The 17,954-nt window shown below is 29.7% G+C and overlaps 2 protein-coding genes and 1 non-coding gene across 8 annotated transcripts in view; all 3 read left to right on the top strand.

Moving 5' to 3' along the window:
• LOC100166077 (voltage-dependent T-type calcium channel subunit alpha-1H) overlaps nucleotides 1–17,954 on the top strand; it is a 459,662-nt gene that overhangs the window by 72,982 nt on the left and 368,726 nt on the right. The window lies entirely within an intron of this gene.
• LOC100163063 (A disintegrin and metalloproteinase with thrombospondin motifs 9) overlaps nucleotides 1–17,954 on the top strand; it is a 104,340-nt gene that overhangs the window by 58,540 nt on the left and 27,846 nt on the right. The window lies entirely within an intron of this gene.
• Nucleotides 3,691–3,772, top strand: TRNAS-GCU. Its single transcript has one exon. It is a non-coding gene; the product is annotated as a tRNA-Ser (tRNA).

Genomic DNA, 17,954 nt, shown 5'->3' with positions numbered 1-17,954 from the left:
AGTTGAAAATTTTATAAATTTTTAACTACAAAATAATTATTCAATTTTAAATTTGATAAATTTTGTCAAAATGCGTTCTTTAAATGATTATAAAAAAAAATTGTGCGTATGGATTTTCAATATTTTTCAACTGCTATTGCCTATTGTAACAATATATCAGGAGTCTTGTATTAATTTCTTACACTTTTTGGCCCAACAGATAAAACTTTATTGATATTTATAGAAAAAAAAAACTAAAAAAAAGTGGGTAAGTGGATGTCGCTCTGCTGTACAGAGGTTACAAGAGGGTCACTGTAATGGATGGTGTTAAATTTGAATTTAATGATCTAATACCATTGTATTAAGAAAACAATTCTGAGCGAAAACGGTCAGTCAGTCTATGATATTACTAAGTATATTTGATGATATTATTGTGAATAAAGTAATTAATATATAACCTATTTACGTGGGACCTTGTTTTAAATTTTAAAATTTGAATTTCAAACGCTCATCAAAATTTAATTTGACTTTCTTATAGACACTTTTTTTTGATAAAGGTAGATTAACCTATAAGGAATCTTGTATTACATTTTAAAATCTTAGTTCTAAAAAGAAACATTTTTACGAATTATTAACTCAAAATAATTTGCTAATTTTCCTGATTTTTCCATATTTTGTCAATTTTTGAACTTTAAATGTTAATACAAAAAAACTGTGACTAAGGATTTTTAATATTTTTCAAATATCATTGTAACAATTTAGTAGGAGCCTTGTATTAAATTTTCAAGTATTTTTACTCAACAAATACATTTTTTTGACATTCATAGAAAAAAAACTAATTAAATTGGAAACTTAAAATGTCTGTAAACAGCTTTAAACAAATCAAAATATTTTGAAAATTTTATCATTTATAGAAAATGGAAATATAAACAACCGGTGAAAATTTCATGCATCTACGGTTATTCGTTTTAAAGTTACACGAAAAACCAAAGTAGGTTTTGTGAATAATTGATTTTGCGTAAAAATTCCCGTTTTTCCTTAATTTTTTTTTTTTGTTTTTCACGGTGCTTTTGAAAACTATTGGAAAATTTTACTTTTGACCCCCCCCCCCCCCCCAAGTACCAACTAGATTCACTTTCCTATAAAAAAAGATACTTTTGAAGAAAGTCCAAGCACTTTTACTGTCCTAAAAGATGATGACAGACACAAAAAAAACACACATCATTGTAAAATCAATACATTCATCGTTCCACTCAGAATCTAAAATACTTGGCGAATCATTCTGTATAGTTACGTTAAATCCTTACCAGGCAATACCAGCTACCACATAATATATTCAAAACAGTACCTAATTTATTATATTATATACAAATAACAAATTATGAATAGTACCTACCTACCTACCTCTAAATAGGTAATTATTTATTTTCAATTTTTCAACAGTTAACACCGTATCATTTTGTTCAAATACAATCAAATTAAAAATGCATAGACATTAGTCACATTCAGATTTCAGATACCTACGTACCTATAATATTATAATATTGTATAATAATATTATCATAATTGGCACCTCCTCTGTTGTTGTCTGAAATCTGAATGGTATATACATATAATATATATATATATATAGGTACCCATGTGTATTATGTGTTTATTATGCGCCTGCAAAGTGCAAGTATAGGACCTGCATAAGTAGTATGTACCTTTATGTCCTATACTCCTATATAGGCTTAGGTGCCTATAGGTATACTACCTAAACCTTCAATTGTCCAAGTACGTATATTATGCGGCATATATTATATATTATTATTATTATTTATTCCATATAGCCAATAGCACCTATAATAAATAATTATAAATATTAAATAGGAATAAATAGAAATAAATAGGGTTGCATAATGATATATTACAGTTGTCTGTCGACATAAAGCAGCAGTACACATGGTAATTTTATATACATTCAAATGACATTTCGTTCGTATGAATGAATGTTATTTATAATTCAGTATTCAAAACTGTTTTATAGAAAGATGCAGAAGACGTTTTAATGGAACAACTCCATTACCTACCTATTTCATAATCATATTTACCGACATTAAAAAATCTTTTTTTTGTAGGTACCTACCTAACCATTTCATAAAAATATAATTTACCGTTCTAACTTTAAAATAAGGTACCCATAACATGTGTATTAATAATTTATGTTATTATATTATATACCTACGTTTGAATTCATTTTTGTTAAATAATAAATTTAGATTATACTTACTATTCATAAATCATAATACACATACAAATAAACAAGGTAGGTACTTAGTAGTCAGTATATAGGAACTAGGTACCTCAAGACATAGTCACATGGTCATATATATCATAGGCACTATAGCCACTAAGTACGCCTTGTACTAAGGTCAGTGTCGACGCGACGGGAGTTCAGGAAATGCAGCCATACTAGTAGGGCCTCAAGCTTAGTGTGGCTTCTCGCTTTTTTGGTGTTATTATTAGGGTACATGAACTTGTTGAGTTAAAAATTATCGGAATATACATGCAAGCGTTAAGTCAAAATCGTCAAAATATATGGCGAATTTTTTACATTATTTTTGAAAAACCGCGTAAAACATAATATTATTAGGTAGGTACTTACCTAACATTTTAAAAATAAAAAAATAAAACATCTTCATGATGATCCGTAACATAAAAAAAAAAAAAATATTAATTATAATTTTAATTATTTTTTTCATAAGTTCATGTAAAATAATATTGCACTGTACGTCTGTACGACTGTACGGTAAGGCGTAATTTTATCATGTTCTCGAATTTGAATGCATTACGATTATCGGTTAGCATATTTTTGTAGGTAGGTTATGACATGGAGGAAGATTGTTCTACATCCGCGAATTACGTAACCGATCGGCGCGTACTTATGATAAGAATTAAGAATAATACTATTATTAAATTTGAATAATTGAATCTATTATTGATAGGTATCTACTGATACAGTAGTTATAGCCGTATAGGTACCTAATAGACAATAATGCCGAAATCCACTTTTAAACTGAAAAGAATTATTCAATGATATAGATATAACCAATAAAAAAAAATAAAAAAAAGTTACGGATTTTTAGTTATCCGTCGACTCTAGAGCATAAATTGCATTATAAATTGTATCAGCGTCGTAAGTCACAAATCGCAGCGCCAGCACTGTCCAAGGTAACCTACCTACACAAACAGATATATAGAATAATATACCTATCACTTAGGTACTTTAAAATTTATTTTTATGGATTATAGTGCTTTTATATTACCTATGTAATTACTGATCAGAACCAATGGTTGTTTAGAACGAATATCAATCAAATAATTGAATATATTTTGTGATATGTGGGCACTGGGCAAAAATGTAAAATTTAGGTAGGTAGTTACTAACCCGCAAGTACTTTTCTAAACGGCATAACCTAATATTTTTTAATTACAAAAAACGAATCAATAGATTATATAATATATGGTGCAAATTGCAAATTACATTTTTATATTGTGTATAATATAATATTTTGGCAACGATACTTATATTCACTGTTAAAGTCTGATTCTAAAAATTAAAATCATATTATATTTGGTCATAACCATCTCGTCTAAAATCATAAAACATACAATGAAAAAAAAGGTCTGGCGCATAAGAGCCATTCAATACGCCTTTTTCGCTCACGGGACGAGGTGGCCGAGTGGTTAAGGCGTTGGACTGCTAATCCAATGTGCTCTGCACGCGTGGGTTCGAATCCCATCTTCGTCGAAAACGTACAAAATTTTTTTCCATTTTTTTCCCCATTTTAGTGGAATTTTTCTAAACTTTTCTTTCATTTGATGGATTGAAGCGATGAAAAAGTTTAGAATCGCTTCAATCCATCAAATGAAAAGCAGAAGCGAAGTACACGTCTCCGTGTCGCTTCGCGGGATATATAATTATTTGGCACCATATCAATCGATCAGTACTGCAGCAGCAGCAGCAGCTGAGCAAAGAAATTGAATTATACACACATATATAAACAATTAAGTATCTATTTTAATTTTGATTCTAAAAACCAGAGTTTATTTTCAATGTAATTGGCCAGACGTTTCACTTTTTCCACTGCCCTCTGTGTATAATATAAACTTCAGTATAGTTTTGTATCTAACTAAACCGACTGTTCGTATATTATTATTATTATAATCACGTTTTACATTCAGTATTTCACAAAGTGTATATTTTGATTCCGAACTCGTTAAACTCTATCCTACACAATTTATATTTTTCGTAATATTTTTATTACTTATGTGTATATAGATATTATATAATATTAATTAAAACGTTAATACTATTTTGGATATTTTATTCTTAATACCTATATAATATTTACGTCAATATAATATATTTTAATATTTTATACACTTTATAATTGTCTATTACGCCGTAGTGAACTTACCTATATTATAATATACTTACATTTGTTTAATGTTAAGTATTCCGAAATAATTAGTTGCCTTTTCGGTCATAATAATCGTTTTGGTTTCGTGACGTTTCTTTTTTTTTAGGAAATTCTAATAATTTTTTATTGACATTTGTTAGGTTTTTTACCTTTGGAGACGTATTATACCTATTCCTCTAAAAGGTTATTTTCAGATTATAAGTTATAATACAACGTTGTTAATAATTGTGTTTAATACCTATACAAAAAAGTTCATCGACTTTTCACTTTTTAATAAAGGTCAGACAATAATTTATTTGACTAACGTCCGGTTATGTTTAATTTTATTAAGCTTTGATACATTTGTTAAAATAATAATGATTGTCGTCTAGAGTTACTAATTAGGTATAGATACTTATATATCGGGTGATTCACTAAGCATGGTCATCCCCCTTCCAATTATTTACTCCAAATTCTTAGATTTTTTTATCGTTTAAAAAATATTGTGTGGTTATACAAATTAATTTTTTTCCAAACATAACCAGTAACCACCCTTTTTAAGATTAAATTGTTGATCAGATGACGGTCTTGAAAAGGGTGATTTATCTATATCGATAATTAGCCAATTAGTTTTCGAGTTATCCGAGTTGAGTTATTAAACTTTGTCTACGAAGTCCTTATGAATGCCTTTACACAATATCAAAAATATATTATGTAATATATTTTTATCTAGTGCAGTTTCACCATTTTTATAACTTATAACATATTAATAGATGTAAATAATTTAGCCATTTTTTTATGTCTATTAACAATAACCATTATGGCATTATCCTTAGAACTTAGAATAGGTTCTAACTTAAAGTTCGATTAGGTACTATGAAACTTCTCATTCGAATTTCGATTTATATTTTATAATATGAAAAACAAAATTAATATTATTCACATCAAAAATTATTCATTTGAGAATAGGTAACAAAAGAAAAATCGTCCTAAAAATATTATAAACAAAAAGTTTTATGTGTAATGAAAGTTACGTTAGACGATTGCCAAGAATTAAAATATTAGATAACGCCAAAAAAGGTTCGGACATAACTGTTTTATGGTTTAAAGTATATTGTATATCATTCAATTGTTTTAGAATAATTTATTTTAGTTAGGAAGCGTGTATTAAATGTATGTGTAATAATAATTATTGTAATCAACTAATCGTTGGTTAATAGCATTGCACCTATTGCACAGCCCTTATTACGAAAAATTAATCATAGATAGCACAAAGTTATTTATTTTATATTATGGTTTCCTCAAAAAAGTGGCACAACTTAATAAATTCGTCCACCGAGATATTATTCAATGCGAGGTGTAATTAAAAATATATTTATGTGAGTTTTGGGGGTTCAACACATGTCCTACGTGTAAAGTCGTGTATGGATTTGTTTACATGTTTTATATATTTTGTTATTAACATATAGCTTATACCATTGCATTCTGATCAATCATTGTTCAATGTTCATTGATAACTACCAGCTACTTGTTATAATAATTATTTTGATTGGTGTGTATATTTAAACAAAATTAAATTTATCTATAATCAATTAAAAAATAATAATATAATTATATATTATGTTTTATCAGACACATTTAGATTTTAAAATTATACATTTTTTGCTGATAAATTAAAATAACCACAATGTATAGTTACCTATTATAAAGTATGTGAAAAATTAAAATGATGTTTTGATTACATTAAAATATTAATATTATAACTATTACTACCTATTCACATACTTATGAATTTATAAATTATAGTTATATTGTTGATAATTTCGTGAAGTTTTTTATTCATTCTAGAATATTAATATTATACCCTGTGTAGCTTGAGTAAATAATGATTCAAGCAATTTAATAGCATACTAACCGAATAATATTGTGATAGGTATTATAAGAAGGTACAATAAGGAAGTTTTAATATTTTTACATGTATATGTTATTCTACACAGACCATTCCGGTGTACCATGTATACCTTGTATACCTTATTATAGCTATTACTTATTTATGAAGTTGAATGTTATGACTTCCAGCATTCTTGTTACTATAGTTATTTCTCAGTAAATTGTATCTAATGGCATCAAAGCAAGTTATTTATTATTGTAGGTATTTATCACACGTGAAATAATTCTACGATACCATATTTGTAAATAATAAGTTATTTTGATAAATTAACTCCATAGTAAGTTTTAAACGGTACGATTATTGTCATAAATTATAATTAAAATGGAAGTGTAGGTCACAGTTTAAACGACTTCGAAGTAAAAGATATATAAAAAAAATTAGTTCAAATTAAAGAATCATAAATCTATCTCAAGCAATTTAATATTTGGTGGGTTTGCCTACACTAGTTTCTGGTGAAATGAATTGGGGCTCTTGTAATATCCGGAGAAGGTATATAACTTCAAAATATACACATTTCGGGTAACATATTTTATTTGCTAGGTGTAATTTAGATACACCGGTCTTAACGTCTAAAATATAATTATTTTAACATATAGGTACGTTTTTGTAAGTGCATAAAATAACGATTTTGTAAAAATTCTGCAGCCTTAAATTATGACATACGATGGCACTAAGTATAGTCATTATTTTTGATTACTAATAATTTGCAATAATAATAGATAGTGGTATTTTTTTTTTTTTAATAATACTTTAGATTATCCAGAATAAGATTAATTGTATTACCGAAAACGTAATGAATACTTGGTTAAGTTTAAATTAAATTTGTTCACGATTTATTTCTTTGATCTATATTTACAGTTGTTCACCATTTATCTTTCACGAATCATTTTAGGTACCGAATTGTAAATGTATCGTCATTAATCCGTTCCAAACATTCTTTTCTGTAATCTCAGACATCGGTGTTAATAAAAACTGTTCAACTCGTGTACCCGTCGAAAATAAAATGTTAAAACATTCGTGAAAACACATAAAAAATTGAGAACATGGGCTTCAGACAGAAACTTTTTTTATACTTCCATTTTTAGAACCCAACTCGCGTTGATTGAACACCGTCCCTCGTACGGAATAAGCCCTCCGGGTGCACTAACCACTAAGACACGTCTTAAATTTTTTTTTTTTTTAAAAAACGACAGCGATGATAATCTTTCTGTCAATAGAATCAAACAAAATTATATATTATCCGTACGCTATTGTCGATTACATGTCTTTATTAAAGCATCGACGGGTTGTTGATACTGGCAGTAAATAAAAACCCGTTGTCGATAAAACCTGATTATGATCATAAAACGTACATTACGCTATTGGTAAACAATTCTAAATGCATTTAATTTTTTAATTTTGGTTTTTTTGTCTAATACTTTTTAATACTAAACTCGTTAGTTCGGCACGATATATTGGTAGCATTTAATTTGTGAAGGATGAACAAAATACATAATATTATTTTGTAAAATACAAAAATATCATATTTGCCAGTATTATATTAAATTATTTATTAGGTATATTATATTGTATTTTGAATTTTACTTAAAAATAATTTATCATTCAATAGTTCAAGACACCATTCTTAATCATAATATTAACTGTAGAAGAACATCTTATGAAATACACGGTTTTTAGTTGAATGGATAATAATATAAGAGTATAATTTTATTGCAATATTGGATATTATTATATATTTGTCAAGGGTAATTAGCAATAACCAACAATATCCATAAAATATGAATTTTAACTCGAAATTATTCATAAGCTCACAAACGACATCATATTATAGTAGGTAGGTACATATTCTTATAATATTATACAGATGAAGAAAAATATTAAATTAAATAATTAAGCCAAAGATCGTGAAGAAACTTTACACCTGTCTGTCATTCGTTTTCGTTGGTCCATTAACACATTATTTTATTTTTGGCACAGTGTCTAAAGTCCAAACAACTTTTGTTACTGTCTTAAACTAAGTGGTTTTTATTCTTTTGTTTTTTTAGTTATTTGATCCTGAAATACAAAGCACCTACGTAATATAATTACATTCGCATAATGCACATCAATAACATTATCTTAGCAAATTATAGTGTTACAGTATTCAACTCATATTATATTTGTTGTGGTAGGCATAAGTTAGATTATGTTTAATCTCTTTTTTTTTATTTAACACGAGTAGAATGTCTAACGTTGTAGACGGTAATAATTCATATTATAGCCTCGCCTACCACACTCCGACAAACTCGTTTTAATAACGACTGAGAGGATCTTTATGATATTGTCTGAGAAATGATTTTTATCATGTTGAAACAAATAAAACCGCGTCTGAAATCGAAATTATTTATGTTCGCTTATTTTATGCAGATCCGTTAAATGTTTCAATACATATCTGGTTTTCTGCAACAATTCAGAGAGTGCCCATAATTCTGGTCGTAAAGGTTCTTGATGGTTTTACTATATTATACCAAACTGATAAAACATTTTTAGATCACGTGTTCGAGTGTTTTTTTCTATGCATATTACACGATTGATCACTTTAAAGCAGTATACCTGCCGGTTGCTTCAGATGTACTTAACTATATATTATATATTTATATCTCCATATATATTGGGAATTGAAATTTGCCATATTGGATACTTGTAATTATTACATTTATTTGTATTTTTTAGTAACTGATTAATGGCCCCTTTTTTGTATGAATTTTTAAGAAGAAAAACTATAAATACCTTTTATTTGTATAAAATATAAACGGTAAAGTTATGTTTATGCTATAAACACTGTGACTGCCCGTAAGTCGAATGTTTTTAAATAACTTTTCTATAGAACACTCGAGAGTCGGGAGTACTTTCAAGTTAAATTATAAGGAATTTATCCATATTAGCTGTACAACTATGTGGTTATATAGTACATCAATTTCATTGATTATAAATTATTATTCATAATGATACTATACTATAACTAAATCAAATGCTCAATTATAACGCACTGCAGTAAAGTTATATAAGGCCATAAGGGTGATATGAATATTGTTTTAATTACCATAACTTCGATTTGAAGTATAAAAAATATAGCTTGATAAATTTGATTGATTAAAGTTTTTATAAAAATATACCTACCTACCTATACTTAGGTACTTACCTACTATGTATATCTATCGCGCATATCTGAAACGTTATTATATTATATTATTGAATCGACAATAATAATATTATAGTATAACCTTTGATGGTTATCATTTTTGAGTTTTAACCCATTATCGCCATTCGGTTCAAACGTTATCGTTTCGTTAATTTTATAAGACATTGGACATTATTATCGTTACATCAGATTTATAATGTAATAAGAATATAATACGAATTCTACGACGCGAACTAACAACACGTGCCTACTGCCTATACCTACCTATGTGTGCGGCGTACACAAATTATTTTATACGTAGGTATACATAAGTACCGAATATAATAGTATAGCATATATACCTACCCACTCGCCACGTGGTGCCCCTCATTACCCGTATATAATATTATTAGTGTTATAAATCTACACTCCACGAGTATAATATTATGTTTAAAAAGTGTACCTATATGGCATGTATGTACGGTGATACCAGAACGATACGTATAGATTATGTAATGTATATATATACAAATGTGTGAATATGCATATAGGTACATAATAATAATATAATACACACTGCAGTAATGTATCTATATAGGCTATTATAATGGGACGAGTGACGTTTCGTGAAACTCGTTAACTCGTCAATGTCCGACGTTAGAAACGATTTTTTAAAACAAAAAAAAAATCAAAAATTTGTGTCTATAATATTATTATATATAATATACTCGGACGTGCCCGAGCGGCAGTGTGAGACAGAATAACAACATAACATTACATTATAACAAAATATATATTATATACAATATTATAATAAATATAATACGTATGATACCGCGGTCGTTGGCCACGACTATACGGAGCTTTGGAAAAGAGGCACGTGATCGAATACCGTTTTTTCTCGCACACTCACACGTGTGTGTGTGCCAAATGCGATGAGCGTTATCGGGTTTACGTGCTCCAAGTCGCAAGATTTTCGCGTAAAAAAACAGGACGCGTTATTATCGGCAGCGACCGCCGCGTGTGTTCGTAAAATGCACAACAATAATATAATATATTATATTATTATTATTATTATTATTATTATTATTATAATATAGTGCACGCTTTGCAAGAGACCATCCGCATCGAATATAAGTGATACTGAAAAGAGTATAATATAGGTACCTATTTTCGCCTCCGTCGGAATAGTTAGAAATTATCAATATTGTGCGGGGAGGGCTGCGCTTATCGAGTCCCGGACCGATTATTTACCCGTATCGTAAATATACGCCTAACATATTGTATTTTATAAGTTTGAGAGTTAAGTTATTAGTTAGAGAGCAGCGGATACTTGTAGGCTCTTAAAAGTTTCATTTAAAATTATGATGCCAATTGGTAATAAAAACGCTCTAATAAACAATTTTAAATATTATTTCGGTATTCAATCGAAAACTGGTAAATATTATCAAAATGTTTTGCTACCTATGCTTTTTTTCAGATTGAGTCGCTACTCGCTTATTATTATATTAAACTAAATATATTAGTAAAGTAGGACTACATAATATTATAATATTTTTAATACTTAAAAGTTCTATTTATACATTATTCTCGGGTTGAACCGGGTTTGAACATTATAGCCTATAGGTATAGATATTATAGTTGATGAACGATTTGGTCGAACCGACAATCCGAGAGGACCGCAGAGCGCCCTAGACTACCAATTCAATAAATTACTAACCATGGAGATCGGTAAACAAGTTATTGAACGATTTCTTTAATTTGTATAGTACAATTTTTGTTTTCTGTGACTTAAAAGGAAATTGTCTCGCTTCACTCCAATCGAGTTCTCCGTTCGCATTTTATGAGTACCTATCTAAGTTTTTTTTTTTATTTCATAGGTGGATTTATGTTATACATTAAATTATTATATTAATATAGTTTAATGGCACGCACCGCCCTTCAGAGACTTAGTTATGAGTGCGTTTAAACGTAACGTTGTAGTAATAATATTATTAATGGCGGGCGCGGCAGCTATATAGTAGACGCGGCGGAGACGCGACGACCGACTTCGCGGGTTTTGGCAGCGCGGAAGAGATGCAGGGCGGCGGCGGCGGCGGCGTCGAGACTGGTATAATATTATAAAATATATTATTATTATTATGTAGAAGCAGCGTGAAAACGAAAGGGAAAGCATCATCGAGTCCGCGAGCCTCATTCTATATCGCCGCCGCTGCAGACCGTGTGTTAATAATATTAATTCGGATTTTTTTCTCGTATACACACACGCCACGATCGCACGTAAACATCGCCAAAACCGTTTACGAGCTGCCGAATGAGCAATAGCAGATAAAATATTATATTATATTATATTCTTATTATAAAGTCCGCGAAACCGCCGCTGCCACGTGCTTAATACTATTATGATCGTTACACCGTTATCACGCTTTACATTATCGTCGAGGTCCGTATTGTAACGTAATAATAATATTATATTTTAATTGTAATTATTATAGTTATAATATTATTCGCGAGTATAGGCGAGAACGCGTCCGCGTAATAATCCGTTGCGCATTTAACTACCTATCATTCTATATTCTATATATATAATATTATCGGATAATATGTTAATATCATATATATTAATTCTCCGTTAACAATATCATTGGTTATATAGGGTGATCTAACTTAGGAAATATGACTTGGATTTGCGACCCCTCCTCATCTCTCACACAAAACTATGCTTGGGAACCCTATTTTCAATTTATAATTAAAAGTTAAAACTATATTATATCTATATCACTCATAGGACATATAGGTACACAATCTACTTTTATAGGTATTTTAAATATAAATTTGTTTTGATGAATCAAAAAAATATATAAAGTTATACATAGGTTCCGAAAAACTCAAGTTGTACTAATTGACGACACGATTAATTTAAAATGAACTAATTTCCTTTGAATTTAGATCATCTGTTGTCTACTAAGATAACTGCAAAATTTGAATTTTAGTCTACGTTTTTTTTAAAAATAAGTACGTTTATTTTTATATTTACTTTATTATTGTATAATAAAAACAAAAAAATCGAAAAGTAATAGATTTATTTAGTTGTATAATTGTATGGCGGGCCAAAACTCCTCCCGTTGGCACACGCCAGTGTTGAAAAGTGGGACAATCCAGTCTTATGAACGGGAAGCGTAACACAGCCACCCAATTTAGCATCCCCTAAAGGTATATGTCACCCCAGGGTGAATTCCAGCACGGCAAATACGTATAGGTATATCATGCATCGGCATATATCGTATTGATAATATATTATAATAACACATTATATCGTCGGTTACGGTTAGTTTTACGGTGTTTACGAGAACGGGATACAGGCGCGCGCGTGCCCTCTCGATTTATAAATATCGCCAGACCGTCGTCGTGGCAGCCTCCGTTGTTCCCGCCGAGATGGTCGGTCGGCCGAGTTTTATTTCGCACGTTCTACATATTGCCCGCACACACACACACACACACACACGCACACACACACACACGTGTGCATGCAAACCCACAGCATATACAGGGTGACTTACTGAGCATGCGTTCATCATATAAGTATATAATCACAAATCAATAATCGAGATTAATCGCTGTTGGCATTTTGTAATTTGTAAAAATTGTATAATATAATATGATGATTCAAGATAAATATTAAGTCTAACGATTTTACATTTTATTTAAATATAATATGTTTGTATTTTAGCCTTCTATCGTGGAATTATATTATTATGTATCTTGAGTTTATAAAATAACTGAGCAGAACCTAGCGTTTTAGATTTTTTCCAAAAAAATATCTTCTTAACAATTTACAGTAAACAAAGACACGGTTTTGTAGAAGTTTGTATCGCTCGCTCAAAATACTTGTTGTTTTCAGTTAGTTTTCTTAGTAATTAAAATTGGTAGTTTTTTATATAGGACAAAAATATTTATACAAAATCAAGTGATTAGTGATTCCAGATTATTTAATAACATATTACGTTAAACTTTAATCTCAAAACAATATTTAGTATTTACTAGTAAAACGAGAAATAAATTAACAGCAGCATATCGGAGCAAATCGGAGAGGCTAATAATATAATAATATGATCAAATTTATATAAACTAATATTTTCACTAAAAAATTGAAATATTATCTTGAAGTATATTAACTGTACTTAAACATATATTAATAGGTTTTTATAATTAAATAAACGTTTTATTGTATTGTAACAATAAACTTATATAACTACCTATATTATGCAGCAGTGTTTCTAGTAAAAACGTTTGTATTGGTACATTTGTTAGGGTTGTGAGGGGTTTATCCCTATGACTCTATAATAATAATAAGATATATTCTAAGGAATATTATAAAGCCGCCCCAATATTTTCCACCTATGCGCACTGCAGAGTGCAGAACACTCCATACAAACTGCATTCTAAACATTTTAAAACATGGTCTTTAGAGGCATACTCATAAATTCTAAAAATAAGACTTTGAATAAATGCTCGGTTCTTAAAATATGATAAAATGGGGGGTGAGCCCTGTTGGCGAATCGCGCTGTATAATATACGCGCGCGAATACGATGACGTGCACCGCACATGACGAGACGACTCTCCGCCGCAATAATTATACTATTAGTATTATAACACTATATTTATCTATAACAATATATTATATTATATACTTCCATTGACCTCTCTCGATGCAAAAAGTTCCATATAACATTATAGATATAATATAGTCTGTAGGAAATCGCTCGACGCCGCTGCCGTCGCCGCAGCTGCTTCACCGGCGCGGCGTGTTTGTACAGCGCGCACCCATTATAATCATAATAATATATTGCCGTTCGTTTAGATTTTTGCAGTCAGCGGACCGCCACCACGTGTACATAAAATATCATTTGAAATTTACATTGCACATAATATAATGTAATATAACTTTACCATACACAAAGGCCATGTCGCATATTATGAGCATAAAAATATAATAATATTATAGGTAGGTATTATATTATTATAGGTACCGTATTACCGGAGATTTGCCCACGCCGGATGAGGACCACGACCACTGTTAAAGGCGATTGTCGTGAGATTAGACCGAGGTGAAACACCATACACTGATAATATTGTTATAATATGCTCTCCGAAGAGTCGGTTTGCGTGCATATACCCGCTACCCGGTCATCACCACCGATCCGCCCCCACCCCAAAATATTATTGCAATTTACATTTATCATATATTATAATATTATACTATATTATAATATAAATCCTATATCGTATATTATTACGAGTATAAAAATATATAATATTATAGACGTACGTGTACCTACTGTTACTGCAGTATTGCGGGAGATTTGCCCACAACCGTCAAACGGCGATTATCGCGAGATTAGACTGAGGTGAAACTTTAGACGTAACTGGTACTAACGCAGTAACGCCGCCGCCAACCGACCAACCCCCGCCCCAAAATATTATTTAAATTCACATTTTACTGCACATATTAATATTATATTGTACAGTGTACAAAGCCTATGTCTCTCATGAGTATAGAATAATATATTATAATATTAAAGATGTATATATACTGTAGTACTGTGGAGATCTTGCCCACGCCGGACACGACTGTCAAACGGCGATTATCGCTGGATCAGGCCGAGGTGAAACACTAGGCGTAGGTAGCTGGTATCTGCGAAGCCGCCGCCACCACCCCCGCCCCAAAATATTATTGCAATTCACCTTATACTCGTTTTATTATACTACACTATATTATGTAGAGCCTATACTGTATTATGAGTGTACAAAATATGATATATAATATTATAAGTGTATATTATAATATGAGTATAATGTATAGTATATACTGTACTATACGGGAGAATTTGCCCACGTCTACGACTGTCAAACGACGATTATCGTGAGATTAGGCAGAAGTGAAACACTAGACCAGTGCTTCTCAACTTTTTTCGTTATAGGGCCCACTAAATTTAATGTAAAACTGCCAAGTCCCCCCTCTCAATCAAAATCATTGATTATTTTTTCTTAATGATATACTAAATTTACATCACTATTTCACTATTTCACTATTACTATTTTACATGTAATAAATAATGATTAATCATAATATAGTCGGTGATAATGTTATATAATAACTAAATAATTGAAAATATTTTAAATGAAATAAATATTTCAAGGCCCCTCCCTGTCATATAGCCGCGGCCCTCAGGTTGAAAAGCACTGCACTAGACATGGCTGGTGTATGTATTATTATTATTATGCTCTGGTGACGGGCCTAGGTTTCGCGTATATACCCCTAATCTATACCCCGGCTAACACTACCGCCGAGTCACCCTCACCCCCAAAACCGTCACTGGTTTCCGAGACCCAATATCAATATTGTACACGCACATATTTTATGCATAATATTATAATATTATAGTGCATGACAGACGAAGATGGATTACAACAATGTAATTATATTATTATATTATAATATTTATTAATGTGTATTAGGTATGTGTATCGACACTCCCTAGTCCCTACTAATATTATTATTATTATAGTTTTCACCAAACCCGCGTACCTATAGTATATTATTTTTAATGGGACGTACGACTAGAGTAATACGACTCCGGTCGGTTGTTCGCGTGTACCTGCATTCGTAGGTATATATAATGTGGTATTATGTGTTTATCATATAATATTATGTGTGTAAAGTGTACGTACAAATGCTCGCGGTTTATTTGTCCCAGAGGTATATCAGCTGTATAGTATAATGTTCTTGTTATATTCACGTAGTTTTATCACACCATGCATGAAACGAGACCGCAATAATACTATACCTACACAAAATTATAATAATATTAAAATAAGTGCGTTGAGACCATCGGTACTTAGTCAAATCGGCATATATTATTTTACCTATATGGATGTATTATAAATTATAATATATACATTGTATTTATTATTATTACGTATATAGGTAACTACATAGTATTATAATAAGCACGTTTCGCGCCATTCCTTATACCTATTATATTAAATCGGAATATCATTACCACTCGCATTACCATTAGTGTGTTGGATCAGTAAAAAATTGTGTAAATTGTAAATAATATACATTTTTAAAGGTTAGGATTTGTTTTCAAAATCATCGAAATTGCCCATAAAATAATGCATTATTGTTTAAAATGTTATTAATATACCACTTAAATATAATAATAATATTATTATATACAATATACTATCGTGTTTTATATACAACATAATATACTACCATGTATCCATCATTCATGTTTATTGTTTATATTCAGCTAAACATAAGAAAAATCAAATCGAGCAAATTTTTAATTATTTTTTACATTATTTTGGCATATTTTTGGATTTAATTGTCGTACACTTCTCTCTTTAACGTAGTACCTCCACTGGGACACTTCTACGATCTGTTGTATCTACTTTGTTACTTCTAATATTCCTCAGTTGTTCTTATTGTTCCTCGTGTAACAGATTGAATAAAACATTTAATAAACAAAAAAAAAAAAAAATTATCGTACACGACGCAAATTTCACAATAAATGTTATGGTTTTTCATAAACTCTTTATTGTTATTTTATGAAAATAGATAGTGGTAATGAGAGAAACGTTAAAATGTAAATATTGTCAGATAAGTCAATGCATTCGTCTACATTATTTATTCCAAATTTAAAAATTATTTATGGCCTCTTGTAAGATTAATTGCGTATGCTTTTTTTTTGATTTTTTCGTCTATTGTGTTTTATTACATCCGCAATACAATAGAATAACATTTTGTATAATATTTTATACAGTTTTTTCTATTATACAGTTTATGACATACATTATATATTATTATTATTATTATTTTAAAATATGTCTTGTTTATGAATTATTGTTATAATAATAGTACAATGTTTATTAAGTTATTTTTGAAATCTGTGCTAACGATATTTTTTTCACTTAATTTACATATATTTTAATTTGTACTCTAGGGTATTTTTCCCATGAACTAATCACATTCAAATATGGTTTCCATTTGAATGGTATTTATTTTACAAATATAAATATTAAGTATTAATAGATGCATAAAAAAACTAAACACATTTATTAATATCGAAGATAATTATAGGAGTACCTATACCGGTCCAAAAAATGCATTGATTAATACTTAAAGTGACTAAATTACTTCTTTTTGTTTAAGCACGGATACTAAGTTAGTTTTCTTTTTTGAAACTTTAAAAATGCACATAATATTATCATTGAAAAAAAAATATACAAATTTGAGATGTTAATTATGTTCATTGTGAATTATAAATGTTGGCCATAAAATTTTTATGATAATTATAATTGGAAGTTGAGACAGAATTTTGAACAAATTTGAGTGGGTTTAATTGTTTG

This window comes from Acyrthosiphon pisum, chromosome A1, assembly GCF_005508785.2.
Source record: "Acyrthosiphon pisum isolate AL4f chromosome A1, pea_aphid_22Mar2018_4r6ur, whole genome shotgun sequence".
Taxonomy (NCBI): Eukaryota; Metazoa; Arthropoda; class Insecta; order Hemiptera; family Aphididae; genus Acyrthosiphon; species Acyrthosiphon pisum.
The sequence above is the reverse complement of the archived record's forward strand: the minus strand, read 5'-3'. Positions and strand labels throughout refer to the sequence as shown.